Source organism: Budorcas taxicolor, chromosome 1 (genome assembly GCF_023091745.1).
Source record: "Budorcas taxicolor isolate Tak-1 chromosome 1, Takin1.1, whole genome shotgun sequence".
In the NCBI taxonomy this organism is placed as follows: domain Eukaryota; kingdom Metazoa; phylum Chordata; class Mammalia; order Artiodactyla; family Bovidae; genus Budorcas; species Budorcas taxicolor.
This window is the reverse complement of record NC_068910.1, coordinates 107553867-107560097: the sequence shown is the minus strand read 5'-3', so window position 1 is coordinate 107560097 and position 6231 is coordinate 107553867. Positions and strand designations below refer to the sequence as shown.

The window sequence follows — 6231 nt, the reverse complement described above, 5'->3', positions numbered from 1 at the left end:
ATTTTAATCAGATCCCATTTGTTTATTTTTGCTTTGATTTCCAGTATTCTGGGAGGTGGATCATAGAGGATCCTGCTGTGATTTATGTCGGAGAGTGTTTTGCCTATGTTCTCCTCTAAGAGTTTTATAGTTTCTGGTCTTACGTTTAGATCTTTAATCCATTTTGAGTTTATTTTTGTGTATGGTGTTAGAAAGTGATCTAGTTTCATTCTTTTACAAGTAGTTGACCAGTTTTCCCAACACCACTTGTTAAAGAGATTGTCTTTACTCCATTGTATATTCTTGCCTCCTTTGTCGAAGATAAGGTGTCCATAGGTGTGTGGATTTAAAAATATGGAACGCTTCATGAATTTGCGTGTCCTCCTTGAGCAGGGGCCATGCTAATCTTCTCTGTATCGTTCCAATTTTAGTATATGTGCTGCCGAAGCGAGCACACATTTGCTTTTTTTAGACCAGTAAAATCAGAAACACATGAATTTGCAAAATGACATGTCTTAGTGTAATCAAAACTCAGTTTGCCATTTTTTAATTGTCACCTAGGCAACCCCAGTACTACTGCTTATACTGCTACTAATGCTGATACTCCTACTATTAATAACAGCTGATGTTTACTGAGGACATATTCTGTGTCAGGCACTGTTCCAAGTGCTTTGCCACTTTGGAGGCCAGTCTGTGTAGGGCCAAAGATGTTTAGGGACAAATCTATATCTGGTGTGGACAAATCTATATCTCCCAGCTGATGGACTAGGGGACATAGACATCCTGAGGGAATGAGGAGTATCACTCAAGTCTTGAGTATTGATGCTGGAGAGGTTCCCCTATGAAGAAACATTTAAAGAACCTGAATGTTGGCCCATATGAGTCACCTTCACCATCCCCCACACCCAAAGAACACAGTCATTCAGCAAAGTAAGAACTATATCTCCCCTTACCTTTTCTCCTTGCTTTTACTTACCATTCCTAGAAAAAAAATCAAGATCTTCAGTTAAATTTGAATTTCAGTTATACAATGAACATTTTTATTATAAACATAAGTATATCCCATGCAATATTTGGGACATGTTTATATTAAAAAAATATATGCCATTTGTCTGAATTTCAAATATTACTAGGCATCTCATATTTTAATCTATTAATTCTGGCAACTTACCCCACCCCAACTTTCCCCAAAGAACTGGTTATTAGGTGAAGAAAAGAACAAAGTTATTTTGTTTTCTGAATTAATGTTGTGATTTGAGATTTAAAAGTCTTCTCCCCAAAATAAGTAGAAAAGTCAATAAATCTCCCAAGGTCTTCAGGTAAGGGGCCATTACTGTGATGAATACATTCAAAAAAGATTAGGTAAGAATAAAAAATAAAAGTTATATTTTGAGTACACCACAAATCTTCTTTGTGAGATGATCCAGGTCTATTTTAGTTGACTTTATTGAGCCATTCCTCTCCAGGACCATAATAACTATTAACTTCTCTTACAGTTCATGTTCTTTGGAAGACATTTTGGGAAATTCTGTTTTGTTTCATAACTTTGTGATATATTTAACTAAAGTGCTGTACTGAAGAATTCTTGCAAAACTGCTGGAGGACCTTTGAGGTCTTTTGAGGTTTGAAATAAAACTCAACTCAAACGGGCTTAAACAACAAGAGAAAACAACAAACGGGGTGAAGTTCAGGTGACTGGCTACTCCAGATGTAGGGAGGACCTAGGTTCATTGATCTAGCAGCTCAGCCATAACAGTAAAAACTCAGTTTTAAAATTCTGGTTTGTGTTGCTTTGTTTTTATGTCTTCTCTCTTAACTGTTAACCACGTTAATTTTATTCTGACTGGCCCCCTTGCTGTTAATAAGGTGGTTGCAAGTTTCCATGCAGCCCAGCTGGGGAGAGAGCAATGCTGACCCGGCACTCTGAACTGCCTAGTTGACTGGTCACATGCTCACCCTGTGGTGGCTGTGGCCGAGGCGTGGAAGGAACTGAGGCGCTGAAGTCTACTAAGGCTTTTCTGTGGGCCTGAGAGTGGGTTCAGCTTTTATCAAAACACATGAGCTGGGTGGGAAGGAGCAAATGACTGCCTGAGGGTAGGGGTAAAGCATCGGAATGGATGCTGGCTCAATTGACAGGTGTCCGATGCAGCTGGGAATTTTAAGTTTCTGTCATTGACTGCAGGCAGGGGTGATGTTCACAACTGTTTAACAGTCTGAATCTTCATGGGCACCACTTCAGGAGGAACCTGTCTCCCAAGGGCCTCCTGCTTACAAAGGGTTAACCCTTTAGTTGGTTGATGTTGAAGGGCCCAGGAGCTCCTAGGAAAGATGGCCAAAGGCCATGAGAGGTGAGCACTTTGAGTACTCAGGGGTGGCTACTTATCACCAGCAACAGAAATGTATCACTATCTTAACAATGTTTATAATAGTACCCATGTGTATCAGCTTAATGATTTTTTTAAAAAAACACAAAGGACTTTTGCTTCTGAATAAGACTCTACACTTAGTTTCTTCACTTGAAATGAGTGGGTTGAGGTAGATGATTTTACAAGTCCTTTGACAGAAATGTTTGTGTTGTATTCTATAAAAATTGCATAAATAAGCCTTTAACTCTGTCATGCACATAGTGATATGTCTATATTAAACAGAATATTATAAGTAGTTGTTATACACTTTAAAATGCAGAGAACCACATTTCCATTTGAAATTTGGCACAATAAATCTAACAATTTGGATCTGAATTTAACTAGATTTTTACATTGAAAATTTCAAATGCATTATTTCTAAAGGCCATGAGGATTTTCTTATGTGTCTCACTGTGTTTTATAGTAAAACAAGGGGGAAAAACAGCCATTTATCATATTAAAAACTCATGTGTTTTTTTAAACATGTTAAGACTCTTTTAGGGAAACATAGGCAGATTTGTGTCTTTGACATAAATCACAACAATATGTTTTTTGGGTCCTTCTAAAGAAAAGGAAATAAAAGCAAAAATAAATAAATAGGACCTAATTAAGATTCAAAGTTTTTGCACAGCAAAGGAGACCATTAACAAAACAGAAAGACAATCTACTTAATAGGAGGGGATATGGGAGAAAATTTTTGCAAATGATATGACCAATAAGAGGTTAATATTAAATGCATATAAATAGTTCATACAAAAAGAAATTTAAAAAAAAAATTGAAAAATGGGATACTTACCTGGCAGGGGAGTTACCATGATCACGAAGGTGGTTTGCCCCAGGTGAGACTTACCCATTGCACTCTGGGTGTGCTGACTGATTTCTCCAAACATGGTAAACTCGTCTGCACAACTTCTGGTAGAGGGGGACTGCATTCACACTTTTCCCAAAGTGGGAGAAATGGGCAGAAGAAGTGGATGTATAATTTTCCAAAGAGGAAATGCAGATGGCCAACAGGCACTTGAAAAGATTGCTGATCATCAGGGAAGTGCAAGTCAAAATCACAGTGAGCTGTCACTGCACATCTGTCAGTGGCTATCAACAAAAAGAAGACAGATGACAAACGTTGTCAAGAATGTGGAGAAAAGGAAATACTTGTACACTGTTGGGGGGAATGTGAAATGGTGTAGCCACTATGGAAACCGTAATGGAGGTTTCTCAAAAAACGAAAAATAGAACTACCATATGACCCAGCAATTCCACTCCTGGGTACATATCTGAAAAACACAGAAACACTAATTCGAAAAGATCATGCAACCCAATGTTCTTAACAGGATTGTTTACAATTGCCAAGGTATGGAAGCAATGTTCATCAACAAATAAATGGATTAAAGAAGATTCAATTGTATGTATATATACACATACATACAATTGAATACACACATACATGTGATAGAATATTATTCAGCCATAGAAAAGAATGAAATTTTGCCATTTGCAGCAAAGTGGATGGAAGTGAAGGGCATTACACTAAGTGAAATATGTCAGACAGAGAAAGAAAAGTACAATGTATCACATATGTGGATCTAAAAAATATAACAAACTAGTGAATAAAACAAAAGAAGCAGACTCACCCAGAGAAAGAACAAACCAGTGGTTACCAGTGGGGAGAGGGAAAGGGGAGTGGCAACAGAGGGTAGGAGAAAAAAACAAACAAACAACATTATTATGGGATTATATGAAATCATGTGTGTGAAACTTGCAAATTATAAAGCCATCATAGAATTTAAAGCATCTTTAATTCAGTTAAAAAATTAGTGCTGTTTTTACTCTCATGGAAAGTGGAGAGGCACAAAAACAGAAAAGATTAAAGAAAAATTGAAGATGGAAGTCATGCATTCAGGTGAAGATGGTTCAGTGGCTGGAGTAAGCCAATCATGGCAGGCTTATCCAACGGTGGAGGATCTGGAGGGGGTAATGACTCTGAGGTCATTCCCCTCTCCCACTGGGTCAGTGTCCTTACAGGCTGGAGCTGAAGTGCAGTTGGAGAAGGTGAATTTTTCTCCTAGGCTTCACCCGTCTGTTCTAACTCCCTGAGAAGCCTTCCCAACACCTTACATTCTCAGCTGGCTAGTCATCTTAGATACAAAAAACCACAGAGTAGGAACTTTTTCCTAAAATAAATGGAAAATCAGCAACAGTGATGATGGTGTCTCCTATCTCCCACTCCCTTACTTGTCCCTCTGCCAACCACACCCCCTGCCCCAAAACAGAATTGTTTTTCCCAGAGGGCAATGTTGTAAGCACCACAATTATAGGCAAGCGGGAAGAATACTGTATTTCTTATTTTCTCTACATAGAGACATAAATAAAATGTTTGTGATATTTTGAACTTTGTCTGATGAAGCATTTTAAACATTTGCAGATCTATATTTGTAGGTTTTTCTGCACTTTAACTCATCAAAAATGTCAAAACCAAGAAAGGCTTTGACTTTCAAAGAGAGAACTTCTTGCCTGTAGCTAGCACTTTCTTCTATCTTCGGAGCAAAACCGTGGCTTTGTAAATCCTTAAGTTCCTCCTTCCCTCTTTATATATAATTTCTGATAGAGTTATAGATATACATGCACAACTGTGTTAATTAACCCAGCTGAAAAACCTTACTTACAGAGACTTCTAAGGAAAGACATCTATGTCTAATCCTCTTCTTGCTTTAAAGATATTTTCTGTTGTAGCACTGCTGCAGCTGCTGCCAAGTCGCTTCAGTCGTGTCCGACTCTGTGCGACCCCAGAGGCGGCAGCCCACCAGGCTCCCCCGTCCCTGGGATTCTCCAGGCAAGAACGCTGGAGTGGGTTGCCATTGCCTTCTCCAATGCATGAAAGTGAAAAGTGAAAGTGAAGCAGCTCAGTCGTGTCCGACCCTCAGCGACCCCATGGACTGCAGCCCACCAGGCTCCTCCGTCCATGGGATTTTCCAGGCAAGAGTACTGGAGTGGGGTGCCATTGCCTTCTCTGGTTATAGCACTAGCAAGAACTAAATAATACCAGCAAGAACTAAATAATAAATGTATAATAATGCTTTGAATAAAAGTAGTTCTCAAACATAGTTGATAAAATTTGTTGCCCAAGAGCTAAAATAAATTTATTAGCTATGAATGAGGATGCTGGTTTTTTGGGTCTGCCTGTTTAGGTATGTATATATTATGACTAATATACAATGTTACATGATGTTTATATGCACTCCAACAACTTGATACATTTTAAGTCCTCACAATTAAATTACTAAAAATTAAAATTTATTAAAATATATATTTTGATGTTCATGCATATAGGATCAATAAATAATATAAAAACAAAATAGACATTATTTGTGTGACCTATCTCAACAACTCCATGGAAAACAGTGTTATCCTCATTTAACAGGTAAAAACTTGAGGCAGAGAATGTTAATAACTTGTCCAAGTTCATACTGATGTTACTAGTGGTCTGTTGTTATGGTTTCTAACTCAAATTTTCTGATTTTATGGTTTCTAATGCAAATTTTCTGATATTAAAGCCCTTATGTTTGCAACTATACTACACTACACTTTTGTAGTTATGCCATTATGTTAAGGCACTCTTCTTTTGAATTTTCCAGGGAAGTGGGAGAAAGGTGCAAGAAAACTCCAATAATAGCTACAATATTACTTATCACTATAGCACTAAGAATTATTACCTATTACTTAAGGTGTCATTGAGGACTTTCCTTAAGCCAGATAATCAAGATACTTCTCAGAGGCACACTTTTATAATTCTCTATTATTTATATACGATTTTATATATGAAGTATGAAAATGCATAAAATGCTTATTA

At 37.6% G+C, this 6231-nt stretch overlaps 2 non-coding genes across 2 annotated transcripts; one reads left to right on the top strand and one right to left on the bottom strand.

Annotated features, from left to right (window-relative positions):
- Window positions 1-327: 327 nt before the first annotated feature.
- On the bottom strand, window positions 328-434 carry LOC128057832 (U6 spliceosomal RNA). Its single transcript, XR_008200339.1, has one exon. It is a non-coding gene; the product is annotated as a U6 spliceosomal RNA (small nuclear RNA).
- A 2738-nt stretch (window positions 435-3172) lies between these two features.
- On the top strand, window positions 3173-3331 carry LOC128058553 (U1 spliceosomal RNA). The gene has a single exon (XR_008200502.1). It is a non-coding gene; the product is annotated as a U1 spliceosomal RNA (small nuclear RNA).
- Window positions 3332-6231: the final 2900 nt, after the last annotated feature.